The sequence below is a fragment of the Bombina bombina genome, chromosome 6, assembly GCF_027579735.1.
Source record: "Bombina bombina isolate aBomBom1 chromosome 6, aBomBom1.pri, whole genome shotgun sequence".
In the NCBI taxonomy this organism is placed as follows: domain Eukaryota; kingdom Metazoa; phylum Chordata; class Amphibia; order Anura; family Bombinatoridae; genus Bombina; species Bombina bombina.
In genome coordinates this window covers 416,793,360-416,818,605 of record NC_069504.1, presented here as the reverse complement: position 1 = coordinate 416,818,605, position 25,246 = coordinate 416,793,360, and positions in this window count along the sequence as shown.

The following is a 25,246-nucleotide window of genomic DNA, read 5'->3' as shown; positions in this document are numbered from 1 at the left end:
GCATCAAGGATGAACTTACTTATTGTGATGTTCCTTCTTCCTTGGATGACTTTATAACACTTTGTATCAGTCTAGACACTCACTTCCAGGACAGACAAGTTGAGAGAGACAGAACTCGTAGAATCCTTCCCTCCCGTCCTACTACTCATCCGATCTCTGCACTATCCTCTACCCCTTCAACACCTCCAGTTACCTTAGTCGAGGAAACCATGGATCTCTCCTCCTTCAAGCCCACAGAGTCTGAAAGACAGAGAAGAAGGAGATTGAGACTGTGCTTTATTGTGGTTATAACTCCCACCAACTAAAGAATTGTGACATTCATCCGGGAAAAGCCAATCCTTAAAGGATAATACAGGGGTACCTCTAAGCATGATCACTACTAAATCCCCTCACTCCTCTCAGATCCTGGTAACTGTTACCCTTATCTTCCTTCTGATTTCTGTCCACTCTCAAGCCTTCATTGATTCAGGGGCAGCTGGAAACTTTCTGGATCACCGTTTTATGATTCAGGCTGGGTTGCCTCTTCTACAGAAAAGACATTGTCTCAAAATAACTACTCTGGATGGCACTCCCCTTGATTCAGGGTTAATAAATTTCGAATCAGCACCCCAAACCCTGACTGAGGAAATCCTTCATAATGAACAGCTGCAGTTTGAAGTAATTCATTCCCCAGCACTGCCTGTCATTCTTGGTCTTCCTTGACTTCGTATACACAATCCACAGTTCAAATGGGCTGAGGTTGGCCTCCTGGGGTACCTCCTGCTTCCACTCCTGCCTTGCTAAGGTTATTCCTCTGCTCCACATCCCCATAGCCAGTCTACAGACCCCTTCAAACCTTCCCTCAGTATATGCGGACTTCACAGGTGTGTTTGAAAAGAAAGCAGCCAATATGCTGCCACCCCACCGTCCTTACGATTGCAAAATCGACCTCTTTCCTGGAGCCCCACTTCCTAAAGGGAGGACTTATCCACTCTTTAAAGCTGAAACCAAGTTCATGGAGGAGTGTATTCAAGAGAACCTAGCTAAAGTTTCATTCGCCCTTCCTCCTCTCCAGCCGGCGCTGGCTTCTTTTTCGTCAGTAAGAAGGATGGTGGGCTCAGACCCTGTATCGACTACAGGGCCTTAAACAACATCACTATCAAGAATCACTATCCCATTCCTTTGATCACTGAACTGTATGATTCACTTCAGAATTCTAGAAAGCTAGACTTACGTGGGGCAAACAATCTGATTCGTATCTTCCCAGGGCATGAATGGAAGACTGCCTTCAACACAAGATCAGGGCGTTACGAATACCTCGTAATGCCCTTTGGGCAGTGTAATGCCCCTGCAGTCTGTCATGTTCTGTCTCAGGATATCTTGTGAGAGCCTCGTTGTCTGGAACAGTTGCTTTAAAGAAAGATTAGTAGAAGCCATATAGATTGAAAATATATCAGATTTATTAAAATAACAAAATAATTTGATTAAGCAAATACTTGCAGGGTATATTTAAATGTGCTACTCAGGTATGTTAAGTCCACATACGGCAGGAGTGGAAATAAACAAACAAAGTAAGCAGAGATGCAGATTCAAAAGGTAAGTCTCTCTCCTGGTAATAACTGAAATGCAGGATTTGCACAAGGCAGGAAACAACTTGTAAACAGGTAGCAGGTTTAAAGGTAAAGTATTCCTGCTGGTAATAACTGAAGTGCAGAATTTGCACAAGGCAGGGAACAAACTTGTAAACAGGTAACAGGTTTAAAGGTAAAGTCTTTCTCCTGGTAATAGCTGAAGTGCAGGAATTGCACAAGGCAGAGAACAAACTTGTAAACAGGTAACAGGTTTAAAGGTAAAGTCTTTCTCCTGGTAATAGCTGAAGTGCAGGAATTGCACAAGGCAGAGAACAAACTTGTAAACAGGTAACAGGTTTAAAGGTAAATTCTTTCTCCTGGTAATAGCTGAAGTGCAGGAATTGCACAAGGCAGGAAACAAACTTGTAAACAGGTAACAGGTTTAAAGGTAAAGTCTTTCTCCTGGTAATACCTTATAAACAGGTGCAAAGGTGAAGTATTTCTCCAAATAAGTACAGAAGTACAGGAAACAGGTTCTGACTTGTGATAAAAACAGATCCAATGTGAAGACAGCATGCAGTCTAGGAGCCATCCTTAAATAGGGAGGTTTTGCACAGGATTAGTTCTGAGTAATTCCAGAATTGAGAACACCTGTGTGTTGCACAGGTGTAATTACAAGTAAGGCAAATAGTTATTTATCAGATCTTTTAAGTTCCATACTATTGCTAGAACTGGCTGTGGCTCAACTAGCAAGCAGAACAGGAATAGTAACCACAGAGCCACAGGTTCAAATCCCTGCACAGCCCTTTCAAGCTGAATGCCTCCCAGACCATTTCTTTTTCTTTTTAGTCTGGAGGCTTGGTTCATGACACAGTCTTCCAGGCATTTGTCAACGAAGTCTTCCGTGACCTCCTTAATCGCACTGTCATTGTCTACCTGGATGATATCCTTATTTTCTTTTCCATCCTGGAGAAGCATCATAAACACATGAAACAAGTACTTCTATGTCTTAGAGATCATCTAAGGAAGTCCCAAAAGACACTGGGGATGAAACACGATTAGGCTGCATCACGTGTGACGTCACGTACGTTGTGTACGAGGTTGGAGATCCTGCATTTGTTTGTTTGGCTCACTGACGATCTTGCTTACAGATGGTCCTGGAGGTAGATATCTTTTTCTAACCCCAGCACCTAGGTTTGAGAGTGTTCCATTACCATACCGTTGTGTGCGGTTACTGTGGGGAAGAACTGCAATATTATTAGCCATCTATTGTTCAACTGCGATTTCATACTTACTTGCCTTATCGTAATTAAGTGCACACCTTCAGCCTCACTTGAACTGGCTTTTATTAAATATATGCTGGTGTGTTGTATTGCATGTATGCTGCTTGTGCAATACTAACACTAGAAGCTTTGCATTACTAATTTATGTGTCATGAACACTGACGCTTTATACGGCTTGGCCTGCTGAAAAATGTCAAAAGGAGAATAGCTCATGCTGTGCAAGCATTTTATATTTTAAGCACTGAAATAACTTTATGTACTCACTAACCTATGGGAACATTTGCCATTATAACCTGGCTTGCTTATGTGCAATTGCTCTTTCTACATGTTGCTATGTACGCATGAATAAACATGTGCACTAGGTTTATAAATTGTTTACCGGATCATCTCTATTTGTATAGGGCTATACTGTATATACAGCTAGTTGCTGTACATATTGATGTTTGTTGCTGTATTAACCCTACCTTTGTTCTACAGTTCGTTTGGAACAATTGAAATTGCAGTGGGCTTATCTTTAAGTGTAGGGTGAGTGAGGGACTGCATAGATCCTTACAGTTCCATGACAGCATATACCCTCTAATGTAGTTCGGGCTGTCCTCTGGACAGGTGTTGCAGGTCCCTTGCAGCCTCTCTAATTACGATTTCCCAGTGACTTCACTCTTTTCTTTTTCTTCTTCTTCTTTATTAAGTGTATTTTTTCATTGTATTATTACTCACATTTTTTGGTCATGGTATCATTTTGATTATTGCATTGTTTTTGGTGTACGGTTTCTTTCTGTGGGAAAATGTCTCATATTATTTTTGTAATTACTATCCCTTTTTGTTTGGGATTACAAACAAAATTTGTTTTGGCTGCATTAAAATTGACTAAAAGAGTGCTTAATTCCCTGTATTTTACTGATAGTGTATTACACTGTCATTTCTCCCTTATTTTTTGCTAAATAGACAACTGCAGTATCTTGTACATTGCAAGGGTTACTCTGTGGTGGATCGTTCCTGGGTTCCTGCCCGTGATGTGCATGCTCCAACTTTGGTCTCCAGATTCTATGCTGCTCAACCCTTAAGAGGGGGGCTATGTCATGTCCCTCTAGCTGTTGCTAGGGACGGGGCGCTTGCTCGTTGCCAAGGGTAGAGTAAGCTCCTGTGTGCAGCGGTGACATCATTGCCACATGTTTCTTTCCTTCTCTGGTCATGATCTACTGTAGCGGGAATCCTGCGCCTATGTAAGTTGCTCACTTTCTACATATCACTGCCCAAGTATAGGTGTTACTTAGTGTGCTCCTGGGTATTACTGTATACTGGATTGCCTTACTGTTATTGAACTCTACCTGTCTGACTACTCTGCTTGCTTAACCCTTAAAGTACTGGATTGCAATACTGTTATTAAACTCTGCCTGTCTGACTACTCTGCTTGCTTAACCCCTAAAGTACTGGATTGCCATAACTTTATTAAACTCTGCCTGTCTGACTACTCTGCTTGCTTTATCCCTAAAGTACTGGATTGCCATAATGTTATTTAACTCTGCCTGTTTGACTACTCTGCTTGCTTAACCCCTAAAGTACTGGATTGCCATAACGTTATTGAACTCTGCCTGTCTGACTACTCTGCTTGCTTAATCCCTAAAGTACAGGATTGCCATAACGTTATTGAACTCTGCCTGTCTGACTACTCTGCTTGCTTAACCCCTAAAGTACTGGATTGCCATACTGTTGCTGAACTCTGCCTGTCTGACCACTCTACCTGTTTAACCCTTGAACCATTGGATTGCTATACTGTTATCAAACTCTACCTGCCTGACCATTCTATTGGTTTATCCCTGAACTGTAAATTACTGGATTCCCTTGTTGCTGATTCCTGCCTGCTTTCCGGTCCTTCTATTGGTTTGCCCTTGAACTGCCATACCGCTGGATTCTCTACCTGTTGCTACCAAAGTCTACCCTGCCTACTGTGAGTACCGCTTACCTCATTTTGCAAACTTTCTCTGCTCTGGGATATTCCCTCTCATTCCAGCTTGACTCCGGGATAAGAAGACTACTGGCCAAGTTTGGTCTGTTAGTGGAATATCCCACAAGCATTACACATACTGCTTTTAAGACCATCCCACATAGTCCTCAGTTTGAGATAAGCCAGAAATGGTAAAAGAAGCTCTGAGAGGGAAACAACCTAACCACGGATAGACGCTCCAAGTATTGGACAAGACAAGTACCGGTAACACTAGCGCTATAAGCTGGGACTGCAGATGGGACTTTTTATGGGATTTCATTTATTGTGAAGTGGATGAGTATCTGCTTTTATCCTGTAAGTAGCTGTCTTTATAGGGGCTACAATAAATAGTTTTACACTGCACTTGATGCAGATTTTTTGCGCTCTTCTTTTTTCTTTTTAGAAAATGATTGCACTAATTTAGACAGTTTTGAAGTGTTTCTTTTGAGATTTGTCATTTGCTTTTTTCTGCGTTAATACATCATTTTTTAACAGACTTCTTTTAATAAATAATCTTTAACACTAATGGTAAAGAAGCAACAACCAGCTCTTGAGATAAGTAGATGATTTGTGGTTAAGAATCTGTTTCTAAACACTGTGGACCTTTGTGCATGAGACTCATTAGCATTTGTATTAACTACAGCAATGTGATTTCTCTTGCAAGGTGAAACTCTATATAATGATATATGAAACAATTATACTTTCACAGTACAGCTATGAATACAATTTAATTCATGTCAGTAGAACTAAATTATTTAGTGCTTCCCTTTAAACAGCAAATTATTTACAGTGCAAATTAAATTTTCATTTCTTTCCTTCGTTATTATCTGTTGCGCACCAATTATTTTTTACCTGTAATTAATTTAAAAGCAAACGCTGGACAGGCAAAATTAATTAACTTAGTATTATTCCCTATGAAGCAGAATTACTAATTTCTTCAAAACAACAACAGAGGCCTGTTTAATAGTGTTCGTGTCTAGCTATATGCTCTGTGGAAGAATTAACAGTAGTCGTTATCGTGTTTTTACAGGACTTGCTGCAACATGAATGGCTTCTTAAATTACCATTTTCTCTCTACTGCTATGTCCTTATTTTTTAAACAGTTATTGACAAAATATGTGAGCAGTTTTTCTCTAATATTTATAATGCTAAAATATTGTTATTACATTTTGACAAAATGAAACAATATACATTCCAAATTTCTATACATACATTCCGATTTCTTAATTAGTAGTATTTAGAGATTGATTTGTGTTAAGTGATATGTTGATTCAAAATATATGTTTCCCCACATGACTAACTTTCTTAATGGCCCAGTCTATAATGTTCATAAAATAGGGAAAACAAATGTCATCAGTTCACATTCCACCTCAAACAATGTCTTATCAGAACTGTGTCTTTTTAATCTTATAAATAGCCCTTGCGCTACTCCATTAAATAGATCTTTAGTTTAATTGTTTAACTCCATTAAAGAGATCTTTAGGGTAATTATGTTACCTACATGAGGCAATTATAAAATGCTAGTTTGATATTCTCACATTGTTGCTATTTAAATAATAAAAATCATGACTCACCATCAATCTAATAAAAGTTTACAAAGTACAAATCATACTCGGATATGAAGTATAAATTATATGTTTTTTTTTTTTTTCTGTGTAAATGATGAAGGACAGGGTGTTCTTTCCAGTTTTCATTGTGTTGTCTAAGCATATTACTCTGCAGGTCCCCCTGATGTATCTCTCAGGTATAAGCTTATGAGGTTGTTTCAAAATACACAATAGACTTACTACAGTAATAGAAAAAAATAATCAGCAAGATTACAAGTTTTGCGTTATGGCTCAATTTGGTGCGTTATGGCCATAACACATCAATTTCCATACCGCAGCCATTACAAGTTTGAAAAAAACTCCATATTGCAACCAAAATGTCCATTTACGCACAAATCCATTACGCTATACAATACCTGTAGTTATAGATGTATCGCAACCAAACACCTTTACTAGTCACTTCATAAATATTATACAAAGTACACTTATACTCATATAAACACTGTACAATAAATAAAATATTATGCACACAAAAATTATAACAGATCAAAGATACGAGATCTCAGGAATGCAGACAAAGGTATTGTACATTGACTGACATAGACATACATGAAGATACACTCATTTAGCTATAGATCTGTACAAATAACTTCTTATACATACACAATTATCTACATACAAACAATATAGAGCAGATTACGTTCGCAAAACATTTTTGCAATATGAAATAATCACTATTTCATGTACTATTCCAGAGAATGACATGATGTCATGCAGTTTGTGCACAACAGGAGTGTTGGAATGATTTTTTTTTCTATTTCTCTCCTCCATTGACTATAATGGGGAATACGTGCTTGTGCATGCGATCTGCCTCTTTCGGCTACAATCCGTAACGCACGCAATCGTCTTCTCTTTTTTAACTCGTAATACGGGAGACCTACGGTTTGCGCAATTTTATAAATTCTTGTGTAGGTACTGCAATGACAAATAGATCACCAAATATACTTTTTGGCACTGTAGTTATGTTTTACATGTGTGAACATCAGTAGTATGTCAAAATCATTTCTGAAATTACATTAGATAAAGTATAAATCACTATCTATTATACCATGACAACTATGAAATAACTATCAATTATTAACACATATTTAAAATCAGGATTTAAACATAATATACCATTAGGAATTGCGTCAAATAACAATATATTGTTATAAAATATTCTATTTATCATGTTTTTAGATGGAACGCCAATGCTATACTGCTTTCTATAAATTAACATATGTGGGAGATAATTACAATACATTCACCTATATAGATAACACACATCACACAACAACAAAACACACATTTATCTTTTTAATGATCACATATTAATAATGTTGCAAAGTATAACAAGAGAACGAATATTTGGAATGTAGACAGTTATGTAGCTAATATGATGACATCATTCTAAGCTTGAACCATAGGGATTGTATCATTAGGACTTTACTTGCCCTTTAATCAGTTTCTCACTCAATCTTACATATGTGCAGATGAGAGATTTGTAAGATTTTCATTATTATTGTGATTTCAATTGTACACAGTGAAATATTGAAATATCGCCAATCACTTATATATGTCAGGCGTTACTTTATAGCTTTGGAACAATATTGCATCAACATTGCTCAATCCGATTCTATAACATGTCCATGTACACATTATAGACATATTAAAGTATGCACTTTGAATCATTTGAGCATGGACTTGTGTTTTTTAATATAACATCGCGTTTACTAAGTATTTGTTATGCATATGAACAAATATTAGGAAGATACACTGTATATGTTATATTTTAGCACTTTCAGATTACATAATTTCAACAAACAGACCAAAAAAAGTCCACTTTGAAAGCATCCCCGCCACTCAGATACAATCAGGTATATCCATAAGCAATCATTACGAACATGCTACCATTCGACATTTTGCACTATAAATCACCCAAACACCATGGCCAATACGTCCATTATGACCGACATTGTATCAGATCGCTCTTGTGTGTTTGATTACCTTGTTTATCATTGTGTATTTGCTTTGCTATTTGGTTATTGCTGCTTGGCTCTGCAAATATGGACAACCCTCAGTTATATTGTGTTGGTGCTGTTGGACAACTTATGTACAACAGACTAAGGCGGGCCAGGCATCTTGAAGAGGGGCATGTGGAACGTCTGAGGATTAGGACTCCTCCTGTTCACAGGGTGAGGCTCACCTTGGACAACATGAGTGATGCACAGCAGCTATTGAGCCTTTACAATGTACTAAGACCTTATTTGGAGCCACACAAGCGTATGCAAACTGCAATCCCTGGCATGTCCAAGATACTTTGCTGTATACATGCTATGGCCTCCAGAAACTTTCAATCCTCAGAGGGTTACTTGTCCTGCATGGCTCAAGGCACCTTTTCTGATGTTTTTGACAAGTTTTTGAACACTATGAAAATAAATTGTCAGCTTTTTATAAGATTTGCTTAAAATGATGAGGATTGGAGACACATCAAGAGTGAATTCTATAATAAAGCTGAAAAGCCTTATGTTTTGGAAGCAATAGATTGCACCTATATTGCTCTGCGGGCTCCAACAGTACAGGAGGTTAATTTCCAAAATTGCAAACACTTTCATTCTTTGAACGTGCAGTTCATTTGCAACGCACATATGCAAATTATTAACGTGTTTGCGAATCTCGGGGTGCCAGTCACGATGCCCATATCCTCAGGCAGTCATCAGTTTCGCAGCAGTTTGAGGATAAACAGTTACCCCACTGGTGGCTTGTTGGTGAGTACAGCATGCCTACATTCATTGGTTTAGAATTTAGACATTTGGCACTGTAATGTTCTCAAACAGTTGTGATTGTGTAATGTGCAAAATGTGCAGATATAGAATGTTTGTTTAAACATTTCATTGTCTTTTTCAGCAAATGTGTAGGTTTAGCTCAAAACAGATATGTAGCAGATGATAGTTAAAATGTGCAGATATAGAGGCCCATTTATCAAGCTCTAAATGGAGCTTGAGGACCCGTTTTTCTGGCGAGTCTTCAGACTCGCCAGAAACACAAGTTATGGAGCAGCAGTCTAAAGACCGCTGCTCCATAACCTGTCCGCCTGCTCTGATGAGGCGGACAGACATCACCACAATTCAACCCGATAGAGTACAATCGGGTTGATTGATGCCCCCCCTGCTGGCGGCCTATTGGCCGCCCGTCTGCAGGAGGCGGCATTGTACCAGCAGCTCACGAGAGCTGCTGGTGCATTGCTGAATAAGGAGAGCATATTGCTCTCTGCATTCAGCGAGGTCTGTCGGACCTGATCCGCACTGTCGGTTTAGGTCCGACAGACCTTTGTTAAATAGGCCTCATAGAATGTTTAACCATTTAGTTTGTCTCTTTGAGCAAATGTATAGGTTTAGATCAAAACAGATGTGTAGCAGGTGATAGCTAAAATGTGCAAATATAGAATGATGTTTAACCATTCACTTGTCTCATTCAGCAAATGTATATGATTAGCTCAAAACAGATATGTAGAAGGTGATAGCTAAAATCTGCAGATATAGGGGCCTATTTATCAAGGTGTGGACGGACATGATCCGATATTGTGGATCATGTCCACCGCACATCGATAAATGCAGACAGCGTACGCTGTCAGCATTTATCATTACCCCAGCAGTTCTTGTGAACTGCTGGTGCAATGCCAACCCCCTGCAGATTCAAGCAGGGGGCGTCAATCAACTTGATTGTATTGGATCGGGTTGATTTCTTGCAAGTTCTGTCCGCCTCCTCAGAGCAGTCTTTAGACCGCTGCTTCATAATTTGTATTTTTGGCGAGCCTGAAGGCTCGCCAGAAACACAGGGCTTCAAGCGGAGCTTGATAAACATGCCCCATAGAATGATATTTAACCATTTACTTGTCTCTTTCAGCAAATGTATAGGTTTAGCTCTAAACAGATATCTAGCAGGTGATAGCTAAAATGTGCAGATATAGAATGATGTTTAACCATTTACTTGTCTCTTTCAGCAAATGTCTAGGTTTAGCTATAAACAGATATGTAGCAGATGATAGTTAAAATGTGCAGATATAGAATGATGTTTTACCATTTACTTGTCTCTTTCAGCAAATGTCTATGTCTAGGTTTAACTATAAACAGATATGTAGCAGGTGATATCCTTCACAATACTTTTAAAGGGACAATGTAGCTCTTTAAACATAACTGACGTAGACGACAGTTTAGCAGTTTGAAAGACTCCAATACAGCCCAAGGAAGGTGGTGAAGATCATTATAGTCTGCAGCGTCCTTCGTTATATAGCTCAACAGGCAGGGATGCTACAGGACATCCAAGTGCCTCCAGTCCCCCAAAGAGAGGAGGAGGGCCCATACCAAGATGAGGGGCTCAATGTCAGAGACAATATCATTACCAAACATTTCAGTAGGTAAATACTATAAGTTATATATGAGCCTTGAGAAACTCACAGTTTTAGTTCAATGAAAGTATAATCGTGTGAACATGTTAGGATTGTTCAAGAAATTACTATATCAAAATCTAAATTTATTTTAATAATCATAGGTAAATTATACATCATATGTCTCTGGCATTGGCTTCTGTGATTACTTTGCCACCTGATTTTTAAAGACAACATCAGATAGTAAGTATACACAATGTATGGACCAAGACTGGGTGGGGGGAGATTTTAGATAGTCTGAAAGGGATGAATGTGACAGATAGCAGATAAAGGGATACTCTGAAGCACATCGAATTGTCAAAGTCATACATCAGAAGTTGAGTATGCACAAGAACAATGTATGTGACTCAGCTTAACACATGATTGTTATAATAACATAACACAAAAGAGGCCACATACACTTATTAAGCTATTGCTAAGAAACCTTTTAAGAAATAGTTAGTTTTATTTTCTATTTGGGAGATTTACTTCATCTACAGACTGAAAGTCAAGAATACCAATGTGATCATGTTTGTGGCATTGTCATTCAACTGTGGTGACTTCAACAACATCTAAAGGCACCTTCACATGGTAAGTGTACACAATGTCTGGAACAAGACTGGGTAAGACAGGATACATCCTATGTGAAACACTTATGTTTCCTCTTATTCATTTATTTTAGATGGTATTTTAGACACAATCCTCTATTTGGAAAGTGATGAATGTGACATATAATGCAGATAAAGTGGTATTATGGGCTTCGTGTACTAAAGCATCAATTTACTCGCCGACAGCATGTCTGATCTACTCGCTAGAGCTCGCAGTTAGCAAAACGACAATGCCCGCTAGCAATATTTACTAAAAAACATCTAAAAATTGTTGCGTCTAATCCGCATTGAGCACAGGCGAATGATTCATACATCTGATGCCTCGCTAGTAGCGAATGTACTAATATGAACTTTGAACTGACTATTGACTGACTATTTATTTACATACATGTGAAATTTGTTTGTTCAAGGCCATCAACATGCTATATAGGTGTGTTTTTAACTAACCTATCATAAGGGTTTTAGCCCGTTAAGTATTGTAACTTGAGACATATATGGTCTATGATTACAGTGAAGTACCGCCGAAACGCGAAAGACTGTGCTCTTACATTTGATGGTCATGCTGCATGTCCCATGTTTGCAGTGTTGATACACTACTTTTTACCCATGTAATAAAGATTGATGTTTTTTTTTAAGAAAAGAAAAAGGCTTATTTGCTTCTATTGGAACTTTATTTTTCAAAACTTGTCAGTCATGTTTGTCCCACATGACTGTAAAGGTGTCAGAGACGTCACATTTGTCACAGGAAGTTATTTCTGCACTATATAAAGTCCACTTTATGTAATTTTGCAGCCAGAAAATACCTGAAACATTTCTAGATTATATATTTATTATTCCTCAATTAAGTATGCAACTTCAGGATCAGATTCACACACAACCAAATCTAAAAAGCCACACTTCTCACAAAAGCAGAACCTGGTTCTTGTTGATATGGTACTGGACTCATAATTACTTATTCGGTTGTCATAAGAAGCATACTTTCGGTCATCAGAAAAAGAGTATCTGGATTTGTATAAGTGATGCTGTCAGTGCCCAGGGACCCGGAAAAAAGACGTTGACCAGATAAAGAAGAGGTACAATGGCATAAAAAGATTCACCAAAGTGAAATTGGCAAAAAAAAAAAATTATTCCCGTGCTACCAGAGGAGGAACAGTTTATGTCGCCGATTTGACTGATTATGAGCAGAGACTGGTGAAGCGTTTAGGCCCCGAGGTTATTAGTGGGATTACAAAAGACTGTGATTGCGACCTAAGAGGTATAATTTTTAATAAATCTATTTTCTTTCATTTGAAATAGTTTATTTACATGTTAATTCTATTAAAATTATCTAGTACTGTTAGTTTAGCCAATTTCGTCTTAGGTCAACATGTCAGAAAATCTATCGCCTAGATTACGAGTTTTGCGGTAACAGGGGTGCGGTGCTAACAAGCCTTTTTTTAACACTACCTTAAGACAACACTGGTATAACAGGTTTTTTTCAACCCGGCGTTAGCCGCAAAAAGGTGAGCGTAGAGCAAAATTTAGCTCCACATATCACCTCAATACCAGCATTGCTTATGGTAGCGGTAAGCTGGCTAAACGTGCTCATGCACGATTTGCCCATAGGAAACAATGGGGCTGAGCTGGCTGAAAAAAAAACCTAACACCTGCAAAAAAGCAGCATCCAGCTCCTAACGCAGCCCCATTGTTTCCTATGGGGAAACAAAAGTTATGTCTACACCTAACATCCTAACATGAACCCCGAGTCTAAACACCTCTAATCTTACACTTATTAACCCCTAATCTGCTGTCCCCAACATCGTCGCCACCTACATTATAAATGTTAACACCTACTCTGCCGCTCCGGAAACCGCCACCACCTACATTATCCCTATTAACCCCTAATCTGCCCCCCCAACGTCGCCGCAACCTAACTACATTTATTAACCCCTAATCTGCCGCCGCCAACATCGCCGCCACTATAATAAAGTTATTAACTCCTAAACCTAAGTCTAACCCTAACCCTAACACCCCCTAACTTAAATATAATTTAAATAAATCTAAATAAAATAATTACAATTAAATAAATTATTCCTATTTAAAACTAAATACTTACCTATAAAATAAACCCTAAGATAGCTACAATAGTTACATTATAGCCATTTTGGGATTTATTTTTATTCTACAGGCAACTTTGTATTTATTTTAACTAGGTACAATAATTATTAAATAGTTATTAACTATTTAATAACTACCTAGCTAAAATAAATACAAAAGTACCTGTAAAATAAATCCTAACCTAAGTTACAATTACACCTAACACTACACTATAATTAAATTAATTACCTAAACTACCTACAATTAAATACAATTAAATTAAATAAAGTACGAAAAACAACAAACACTAAATTACAGAAAATAAAAAATAATTACAAAATGTTTAAACTAATTACACCTAATCTAATCCCCCTAATAAAATAAAAAGCCCCCCAAAATAAAAAAAATCCCTACCCTATACTAAATTACAAATAGCCCTTAAAAAGGCCTTTTGAGGGGCATTGCCCCAAAGTAATCAGCTCTTTTACCTGTAAAAAAAAAATACAATACCCCCCAACATTAAAACCCACCACCCACACACCCAACCCTACTCTAAAACCCACCCAATCCCCCCTTAATAAATCCTAACACTACCCCATTGAAGATCTCCCTACCTTGAGACGTCTTCACCCAGCCGGGCACAAGTGGACCTCCAGAGGTGCAGAAGTCTTCATCCAATCTGGCCAGAAGAGGACATCCAGACCAGCAGAAGTCTTCATCCAGGCGGCATCTTCTATCTTCTTCCATCCAGAGCAGAGCGGGTCCATCTTGAAGACATCTGATGGGGAGCATCCTCTTCCATCCGATGGTGACTGAAGAATGAAGGTTCCTTTAAGTGACGTCATCCAAGATGGTGTCCCTTCAATTCCGATTGGCTGATAGAATCCTATCAGCCAATCGGAAATTAAGGTAGGAAAAATACAATCAGCCAATAGAATTGAGCTCACAATCTACAGCCAATAGAATGCAAGCTCAATCCTATTGGCTGATTGGATGCAATCAGCCAATAGGATTGAGCTCGCATTCTATTGGCTGATTGGATGAAGACTTCTCCCGGCTTCGTGGAGGACTTCTTGCCGCTTGGATGAAGACTTCTGCCGCTTCGTTGAGGATGGATGTCGGGTCTTCAAAAACTGTAAGTGGCTCTTCGGGGGTTAGTGTTAGGTTTTATTAAGGGTTTATTGGGCAGGTTTTATTTTTAGATTAGGGTTTGGGTGGAAAAAGAGCTAATGTCCTTTTAAGGGCAATGTCCATCCAAATGCTCTTTTCAGGGCAATGGGGAGCTTAGGTTTATTTAGATAGGTTTTTATTTGGGGGGGTTGGTTGTGTGGGTGGTGGGTTTTTCTGTTGGCGATTGTTTGTATTTTTTTACAGGTAAAAGAGCTGATTTCTTTGGGGCAATGCCCCGCAAAAGGCCCTTTTAAGGGCTAATGGCAGTTTTCAGTTTTGGCTAGGGGTTTTTTAATTTGGGGGTGCTTTTTTATTTTGAAAGGGCTATTAGATTAGGTGTAATTAGTTTAAATATTTGATAATTTCTTGCTAGTGTCTTGTAATATACGATTAAGTTCCAATAAGTGTTCAAAAATGTGCAGGTAGACAATAAAGGCAGCTCTCTTATAAAGATGATGAGATAAGAAACAAATCCTAAAAATAGGAAGAAAAATAGAGGAGCCTAGTGTGATACCATAAAGACCAACGAGATAATGCAAGTATATATATCAAATATACTCACAAACCGAGGTGCACATCCAGTGCAATATTCAGCAAACTGAGACTTCAGAGACGCTCAGCTGACTCACAAGCACAGGCTAAAGCAGGATCACATTCTCCCAACGGTTGCAGAAAAATGACAGGAGCCCAGGTGCAGTTTAAACATCCACCGATACTGAACTTGATGACCCCAGATGTCCAAAATCCATTCAACAAGAGCAAGGTGTAGGTAAAAATAATTTGCTTTTATTAAAAACAATAAAAATGCATAGGGAACACAGCAACATGTTTCTCAGCATGAGTGCTGTTTCATCAGGCTATAGTGTTCCTATTACACCTTGCTCTATTATACTTATAATTGGATGTGCACCTCAGTTTGTGAGTATATTTGATATATATACTTGCCTTATCTCATTGGTCTTTATGGTATCACACTAGGCGCCTCTATTTTTCTTCCTATTTTTAGAATTTGGTTCCAGACTTAGACAACCCTCCCAAACAGAGATAATAGGGATGAATTACTCACAAGGTTGGAGCACATTAATGTGCTATACATGATTACTGGGAATTCTTAGTGTCCCAGCTCACTATACACAGGCAAAAGGATCCTCCTAGTAGGACTGCTATGATGTATTAGGTGTACGTGACTCCGCAGAATAATAACGAAATGTTCCAAAGCCAATATATAATATATATATATATTTGAGAAAATCACATAAAATACAAACCAATGTTAAAAAAAGGCTTAAAAACAAAGCACAAATGCAATATGTTTCTTGGCGACTCCACACCGTTTCATCAGGCATCTACCATTAGTTGCAGCCTAATTTATTTGTCCAATTCTATCTATCTATCTATCTATCTATCTATCTATCTATCATCTATGTAGAGATAATATATTATATTAGAATAGATTATATAATACATTATCATTGCTAACGAAAAAGTATCATTGACATAAAAAGTATTTTTATCCACTGTTTGCAGCAAACTGAATAAGGTGACTAGGGAGCGCTAAAAGGATAAGCCAAAGTGTAACATATATAGACAGAGAATATTAATGTATCAAATTGCTCTCACTGATCAAAGTGAACAAGTGTAGAAGATAAACCGCAAATGTTATTTGATCAGTTAAGAAACAATATAGGAACAGTATATGCTCAAACTAAAATAAGTATATATAATATTTAAATAATAAGTAAAATATAAATATAATAATAATAATAATCATAATAATAATAAATATTAGGATGATTGAAGGTGCTGGTTACATGTAAGTCATACAATTATTTAATAATTACATATATAAAACACTAAAAACATCCTAAAACACACTATTAGGTCGACCTACTAAAATAATACAATATACTACAATAATACAATGCACTGTATATAAAAAGCACTGTGGATAAAAAAGTGGATCGGTACTTAAATGATAATCATAAGCTGACATCAAAGTATTCCAGTATTAATATGTGTATCGAGTCCCAAAAAAGAGTCCTAGTACAGGATGATCTAATGCGGCCTTGGTTGATTTCCAGCAGATATCCTTAGTAAAGTTTATTGCATGTGTAGTTCCACCTATAGAGAAGGGGAGTTCCTTTTAGTGCAGCATAGGGTAGCATGGATAAGAAACAATATCCGTACTCACAGTTAAAACTGCTCGTGTCGGCATCTGATACAGATCACTCCAGTTTCACTGTATGGCAAGTTCCCAAAAAAAGACTCCGTGTGCGGTGTCTATCCGACAAGCCTCTATCCTACGTGCCACCCATGCAAGATGTTATACAAGGATTAGGCGGAAACTCAGTGGCTGCAGATAATGTCTCTGTTGGGTCTGATCGTATTCAACAAATCAGAAAGCCCTCAGATCTGCCTTAGGCAATATTACTGCACCACTATTGGAGTTTATTTGCCAAATTCTGAAATCAGCAGGATAACAGGTGTGCTTCACTACGGAGGCCAGAATGAGCAACGCGTTTCAAATTACTTTCTTTTTCAAGCTCATAATGGGGAATGGCTACGTACTCCCTTTTATATCTAACCTATTACTCCTATTGGATGAATCAAGGCCACACACTTGCAAATGGCTCTACTATAACATCATAAAAAACATAATTTATGTAAGAACTTACCTGATAAATTAATTTCTTTCATATTAGCAAGAGTCCATGAGCTAGTGACGTATGGGATATATATTCCTACCAGGAGGGGCAAAGTTTCCCAAACCTCAAAATGCCTATAAATACACCCCTCACCACACCCACAAATCAGTTTAACGCATAGCCAAGAAGTGGGGTGATAAGAAAAAAGTGCGAAAGCATAAAAAATAAGGAATTGGAATAATTGTGCTTTATACAAAAAAATCATAACCACCACAAAAAAGGGTGGGCCTCATGGACTCTTGCTAATATGAAAGAAATGAATTTATCAGGTAAGTTCTTACATAAATTATGTTTTCTTTCATGTAATTAGCAAGAGTCCATGAACTAGTGACGTATGGGATAATGAATACCCAAGATGTGGATCTTCCACGCAAGAGTCACTAGAGAGGGAGGGATAAAATAAAGACAGCCAATTCCGCTGAAAAAAATCCACACCCAAAACAAAGTTTAAATCTTATAATGAAAAAAACTGAAAATATAAGCAGAAGAATCAAACTGAAACAGCTGCCTGAAGTACTTTACTACCAAAAACTGCTTCAGAAGAAGAAAACACATCAAAATGGTAGAATTTAGTAAAAGTATGCAAAGAAGACCAAGTTGCTGCTTTGCAAATCTGATCAACCGAAGCTTCATTCCTAAACGCCTAGGAAGTAGAAACTGACCTAGTAGAATGAGCTGTAATCCTTTGAGGCGGAGTTTTACCCGACTCGACATAAGCATGAATCAAAGACTTTAACCAAGACGCCAAAGAAATGGCAGAGGCCTTCTGACCTTTCCTAGAACCGGAAAAGATAACAAATAGACTAGAAGTCTTTCGGAAATTTTTAGTAGCTTCAACGTAATATTTCAAAGCTCTAACTACATCCAAAGAATGCAACGATCTTTCCTTAGAATTCTTAGCATTAGGACACAATGAAGGAACCACAATTTCTCTACTAATGTTGTTACAATTCACAACCTTAGGTAAAAATTTAAAAAAAGTTTGCAACACCGCCTTATCCTGACGAAAAATCAGAAAAGGAGATTCACAAGAAAGAGCTGATAATTCAGAAACTCTTCTAGCAGAAGAGATGGCCAAAGAAACAAAACTTTCCAAGAAAGTAATTTAATATCCAGCGAATGCATAGGTTCAAACGGAGGAGCTTGAAGAGCCCCCAGAACCAAATTCAAACTCCAAGGAGGAGAAATTGACTTAATAACAGGTTTTATACGAACCAAAGCTTGTACAAAACAATGAATATCAGGAAGACTAGCAATCTTTCTGTGAAAAAGAACAGAAAGAGCAGAGATTTGTCCTTTCAAGGAACTTGCAGACAAACCTTTATCCAAACCATCCTGAAGAAACTGTAAAATTCTAGGAATTCTAAAAGTATGCCAAGAAAAAAGATGAGAAAAACACCAAGAAATGTAAATCTTTCAGACTCGATAATATATCTTCCTAGATACAGATTTACGAGCCTGTAACATAGTATTAATCAGAGAGTCAGAGAAACCTCTATGACTGAGAATCAAGCGTTCAATCTCCATACCTTCAAATTTAAGGATTTGAGATCCTGATGGAAAAAAGGACCTTGTGATAGAAGGTCTGGTCTTAACGGAAGAGTCCAAGGTTGGCAAGTGGCCATCCGGACAAGATCTGCATACCAAAACCTGTGAGACCATGCTGGAGCCACCAGCAGAACAAACGAGCACTCCTTTAGAATCTTGAAAATTACTCTTGGAGGAAGAACTACAGGCGGAAAGATATAAGCAGGATGATACTTCCAAGGAAGTGAAAATGAATCCGCTGCCTCCGCCTGAGGATCCCTGGATCTGGACAGATACCTGGGAAGCTTCTTGTTTAGATGAGAAGCCATCAGATCTATTTCTGGAAGTCCCCACATTTGATCAATCTGAAGAAATACCTCTGGGTGAAGAGACCATTCGCCCGGATGTAACGTTTGGCGACTGAGATAATCCGCTTCCCAATTGTCTATACCTGGGATATGAACCGCAGAAATTAGACAGGAGCTGGATTCCGCCCATACCAGAATTCGAGATACTTCTTTCATAGCCAGAGGACTGTGAGTCCCTCCTTGATGATTGACATATGCCACAATTGTGACATTGTCCATCTGAAAACAAATGAACGACTCTCTCTTTAGAAGAGGCCATGACTGAAGAGCTCTGAAAATTGCACGGAGTTCCAAAATATTGATTGGTAATCTCACCTCCTGAGATTCCCAAACCCCTTGTGCTGTCAGAGACCCCCAAACAGCTCCCCAACCTTTCAGACTTGCATTTGTTGAAATCACAGTCCAGGTTGGAAGAACAAAAGAAGCCCCCTGAACTAAACGATGGTGGTCTGTCCACCACGTCAGAGAGTGTCGTACAAACGGTTTTAAAGATATTAATTGAGATATATTTGTATAATCCCTGCACCACTGGTTCAGCATACAGAGCTGAAGAGGTCGCATGTGAAAACGAGCAAAGGGACCGCGTCCAATGCAGCAGTCATAAGACCTAGAATTTCCATGCATAAGGCTACCGAAGGGAAAGATTGAGACTGAAAGTTTCGACAAGCTGAAACCAATTTCAGACATCTCTTGTCCGTCAGAGACAGAGTCAAGGACACTGAATCTATCAGGAAACCTAAAAAGGTTACCCTTGTCTGAGGAATCAACAAACTTTTTGGTAAATTGATCCTCCAACCATGTTCTAGAAGAAACAACACTCATAAAAGACTGGAAAGGTTCTTTCTAGTGAAAATGAGCAAAGGGAATTGAATCCAATGCTGTGGCCATAAGACCTAAAACTTCTATGCATATATAGCAACTGAAGGAAATAATAGAGACTAAAGGTACCGACATACGGAACCCAATAGAATTATCCCTTGTCTGATAGAGACAAAGACAGTGACACAAACTATCTGGAAACCTAAAAAAGGTGACCCTTGTGTGAGGAATCAAGAACTTTCGAAAAAAAAGATCCTCTAACTATATCCTGAAGAGCAAGTGAATCACATGAGATTCCGCATCCTCAGAAAATAATCTGAATGAAAACAGAAAAATGAAAATATGCATTTATTGTATCTAATGAAAACAAATAATGCTATTAATGACCATAAAAAGGCAAAATAATTTGAATAAAACTCCAAACCCGGTTCCTAAAAAAGGAACTGCAAGAAATACCCCAGAAGATTCCAGGTCTGAGCAGCGCTTGAACCCCATGGGTGCCCAGCCATGCTTCAACAGTACCCAAAATATATAGGACAGAAACACACTTAAAGAGAGCCTTACTGGAATAAAATCAAAGAAATTTGGACAAAATAGAACCAAATAAATTTCAAAGAAGTCTTAACCTGCCCCTTACCAGCCAAGCTGGAATACGGCACGTACATCGCAATATTAGGGAGCTGATTTCGAACCCCAATTATAAACATGTTACTTGGGAAAGAACTCAGGAATTTGTTCCTTAATAAGAACAACCAAACTAGTATAAGCTAAAAGTTTTAGTCTTAGAACTCAATCTTGAAGCCCAGAGTAACAGTTAAGAATTGGATCGAATTATAAAACAAATAATTGATTATCTTAGAACAAAAGAAATATGGATTTTTTTTATTTATTTTTTTTAAAAATCACAAAATTCTTCTAGCTAAAATAGCTAAAGACATAGATTAACCCTCATTTGCGAAAATATTCAATAAAATGAAGACACAAATTAAATTATTAGCATGATAGTTCAGTTTAAAGGACCAGTCAATACAGTGGACTTGCATAATCAATAAATGCAAAACAACAAGACAAATGCAACAGCACCTAGTCTAGTAAATGTTATCCTTTAACAATGCTAAAATAAATCATAATCTGATACTTGATCTTAAAGTAAACAAAAAAAAAATGAAGCAATTGCAATATCCAAATAAATCACAGGACCAAGAAAAGTACCTGAAACTAAATAATTTTCCATACATAAGATACAACTATCTAAAGGAAAATAAATACTATTTTGCTATAGAAACAATAGCATAATTAGTAGAAGTAGAGATAGCCCCAATAAATTGGAGAACCCTCCAAATTGAATTTAACTGCTGGCAAAGAATATAGTTTAAAACCTTTGAAGAAGGAATAAAAGAAAATTCTCAGCCTATTCCATTCCCTAGAATGGGGAATTGGAAAGAAAACCTCTGAAAACACAGAAGAAATAAATAGGCAGAAATAGTGTCAGCTAGTCTTAAAGAACTAGTTACCTTAATATCCAAAATAATCAGCATCTTTTCAACAAAGAACAAATGTACTTTAATAATAGAAAAATAATAAAAAAGTAGATTTGTTAGTGTCAACATCTGATGAAGAAAATTTCTGAAAGAGAAAAAACATCATCAGAGAAGGATAAATCAGCATGTTGTCGGTCATCTGAAACTTCAATAATTAAAAAAGAAGTGAAAAAGCCCTAAGAATTTTATTAGAAGGCACGAAGTCAGACAAAGCCTCAAAAATAAAACCAGAAAAATATTTCTTATTAATCTTCTAAATATTTCTTGTACATAAGATGTAAGAATGGAAATATATAAAGCATAAATACTAATGGATTCTGCGTGTAAAAGTATATCATAATAACTTATTACAAACCATAGCTAAAGATAAACATTTATAACATTTAAAATAAATGAACTTAGCTTTGGTAGAACTGAAACTCAGTTAAGCGTTTTTCCAGAAGTGGCTTCTGATTCAGGGTCAATCTGAGACATCTTGCAATATGTAATAGAAAAAACAACATTTAAAGCAAAAATGATCAAACTCCTTAAATGACAGTTTCAGGAATGGGAAAAAATGCCAATGAACAAGCTTCTAGCAACCAGAAGCAATAAATAATGAGACTTAAATATTGTGGAGACAACAATGACGCTCAAATTTTTTAGCGCCAAAAAAGCCGCCCACATTATTTGGCGCCTAAATGCTTTTGGCGCCAAAAATGGCGCCACATCCGGTAACGCCGACATTTTTTGGCGCAAAAACGTCAAAAAAATGACGCAACTTCCGGCGACACGTATGACGCCGGAAATGACAAGAAAATTTTTGCGCCAAGAAAGTCTGCGCCAAGAATGACGCAATAAAATGAAGCATTTTCAGCCCCCGCGAGCCTAACAGCCCACAGGAAAAAAGTCAAATTTTAAGGTAAGAAAAAATTGATTTATTCATATGCATTATCCCAAATATGAAACTGACTGTCTGAAATAAGGAACGTTGAACATCCTGAATCAAGGCAAATAAATATTTAAACACATATATTTAGAACTTTATATAAAAGTGCCCAACCATAGCTTAGAGTGTCACAGAAAATAAGACTTACTTACCCCAGGACACTCATCTACATGTAGTAGAAAGCCAAACCAGTACTGAAACGAGAATCAGTAGAGGTAATGGTATATATAAGAGTATATCGTCGATCTGAAAAGGGAGGTAAGAGATGAATCTCTACGACTGATAACAGAGAACCTATGAAATAGACCCCGTAGAAGGAGATCATTGAATTCAAATAGGCAATACTCTCTTTACATCCCTCTGACATTCACTGCACGCTGAGAGGAAAACCGGGCTCCAACCTGTTGCAGAGCGCATATCAACGTAGAATCTAGCACAAACTTACTTCACCACCTCCACAGGAGGCAAAGTTTGTAAAACTGATTTGTGGGTGTGGTGAGGGGTGTATTTATAGGCATTTTGAGGTTTGGGAAACTTTGCCCCTCCTGGTAGGAATGTATATTCCATACGTCACTAGCTCATGGACTCTTGCTAATTACATGAAAGAAATAAACTATATAAATTGGTAATGCTCTTATATTTCATATGTGCTTAAAAGAGTGCTAATTACAAAATAAAATTATTACAACATAAGATAATTGTGAAATAAAATTACTTCATATTGTTATAAATACTATAAATATAATAAACATAATAGACATGAATATGTAATAAATGTGCAATAAATTCATCTAATTTACAACACTCTAAACATTCCAGCACCTTCAATATACAAAAAGTAGATAATTATAAAATGTATTTATTTATATATATAATACAGTCACTAGATAATTGTATTATATACCTTAATGTAAGACCAGTGTATTTAGACATTCCCTGAAAGATCCTAATTTTTTCTTTCTATTTTAATCTTTCAAAAACATAGTACTGAGCTAAAGGCTAGGACTACATTATCTTTCATAAAAAATATAAAAATTAATATTTTATAAATTAAGTCATAAGAAACATCCCAAATTGAATTCCAGATTCAGACCATATGGTGTTAGGGTTTTTTACTAAACAATCCACTTTGCTTCTAATTTTAGAAGCTCTTTTTGGACATTACAACCTATCCAATTTGGTTTCACTTTGTCTATTACAGTGTAAGTTAAATGCTTAGTATTGCCATTATTGCACTTCTTAAAATGTTTGGTAATGGGAAGTGCCTTATTTCTATCCAAATCCATATTCTCAATTGAGTTCATATTCTCTCTTATTCTATCCTTGACAGGCCATGTCGACTCTCCTAAATATTGGGCCCACATAAACATTAAAGGAGATAAACTACATTATAATTTGTACATCTAAAAACATTATTTATTTTTAAATCCTTTTTTGTTACACCTGATTTGAATACTCTACATTTCTTTGAATGTTTACAGCCCTTGCAACTGAGGCATGGAAAGAAACCCGCAATTTTATTCCCTCTCAAATCCCTATCTTTACTTATATGATGACCTCCACTTTTCAAGTCAGTAGGAGTTAGATGAGTTTTAAGATTTCTACATTTCCTATACACTATAGTCGGATATTGAGGAATGAGTGGCCCCAACGTATCGGCTGATTTAAGAATATGACAATGTTTCCTTAAAAAAAATTCCAACCTCTTATTATCCTCATTATATTACGTTATAAATGGAATCTTTAATTCAACCATATCATTCGATTCTGGAATGTTTTTTTTTTATTTTTTTGAGCAAGTAAATCTACTCTATTTAATTTCAAAGCTTCATCTCTTGATGATTCTATTAGGTCTAAGTTATATCCCTTATTTAGAAATGTGTTTACTAAAACATCTGATTGCTCAATGAAATCTGAGTCAGTCATGCAATTTTTCCTAATGCGCATAAATTGACTTTTTGGAATGTTCTTTTTCCATTTATCTAAACGGCAGCTTTCTGCGTGGATATACCCATTGGCATCAACTGGTTTGAAAAATGTTTTAGTCTTAATTTTAGCATCTACAACATCTATTTGAAGGTCCAAAAAATAATACTATTATTACTTATTTCATAGGTAAATTTTAGATTTTTCTTGTTTAGATTCATTCTTGAGAAGAACCACTCCAGTTCTTCTTTTGTACCTCTCCAGATAATTAAAATATCATCGATATAGCGTTTGTAGGAGACCAGATATGCCCCCAAGTCAGTTGAGTTGAGGAAAATTAATTCCCACAGACCAATAAAAAGATTATGCTAAAAATCTAAAATTTACCTATGAAATAAGTAAAAATAGTATTAATTTTTGGACCTTCAAATAGATGTTGTAGATGGAAAAATTAAGACTAAAACATTTTTCAAACCAGTTGATGCCAACGGGTATATCCATGCAGAAAGCTGCCATTTAGATTAATGGAAAAAGAACATTCCAAAAAGTCAATTTATGCACATTAGGAAAAATTTCATGACTGACTCAGATTTCATTGAGCAATCAGATGTTTTAGTAAATACATTTCTAAATAAGGGATATAAGTTAGACCTAATAGAATCATCAAGAGATGAAGCTTTGAAATTAAATAGAGTAGATTTACAAGTAAAGATAGGGATTTGAGAGGAAATAAAATTGCGGGTTTCTTT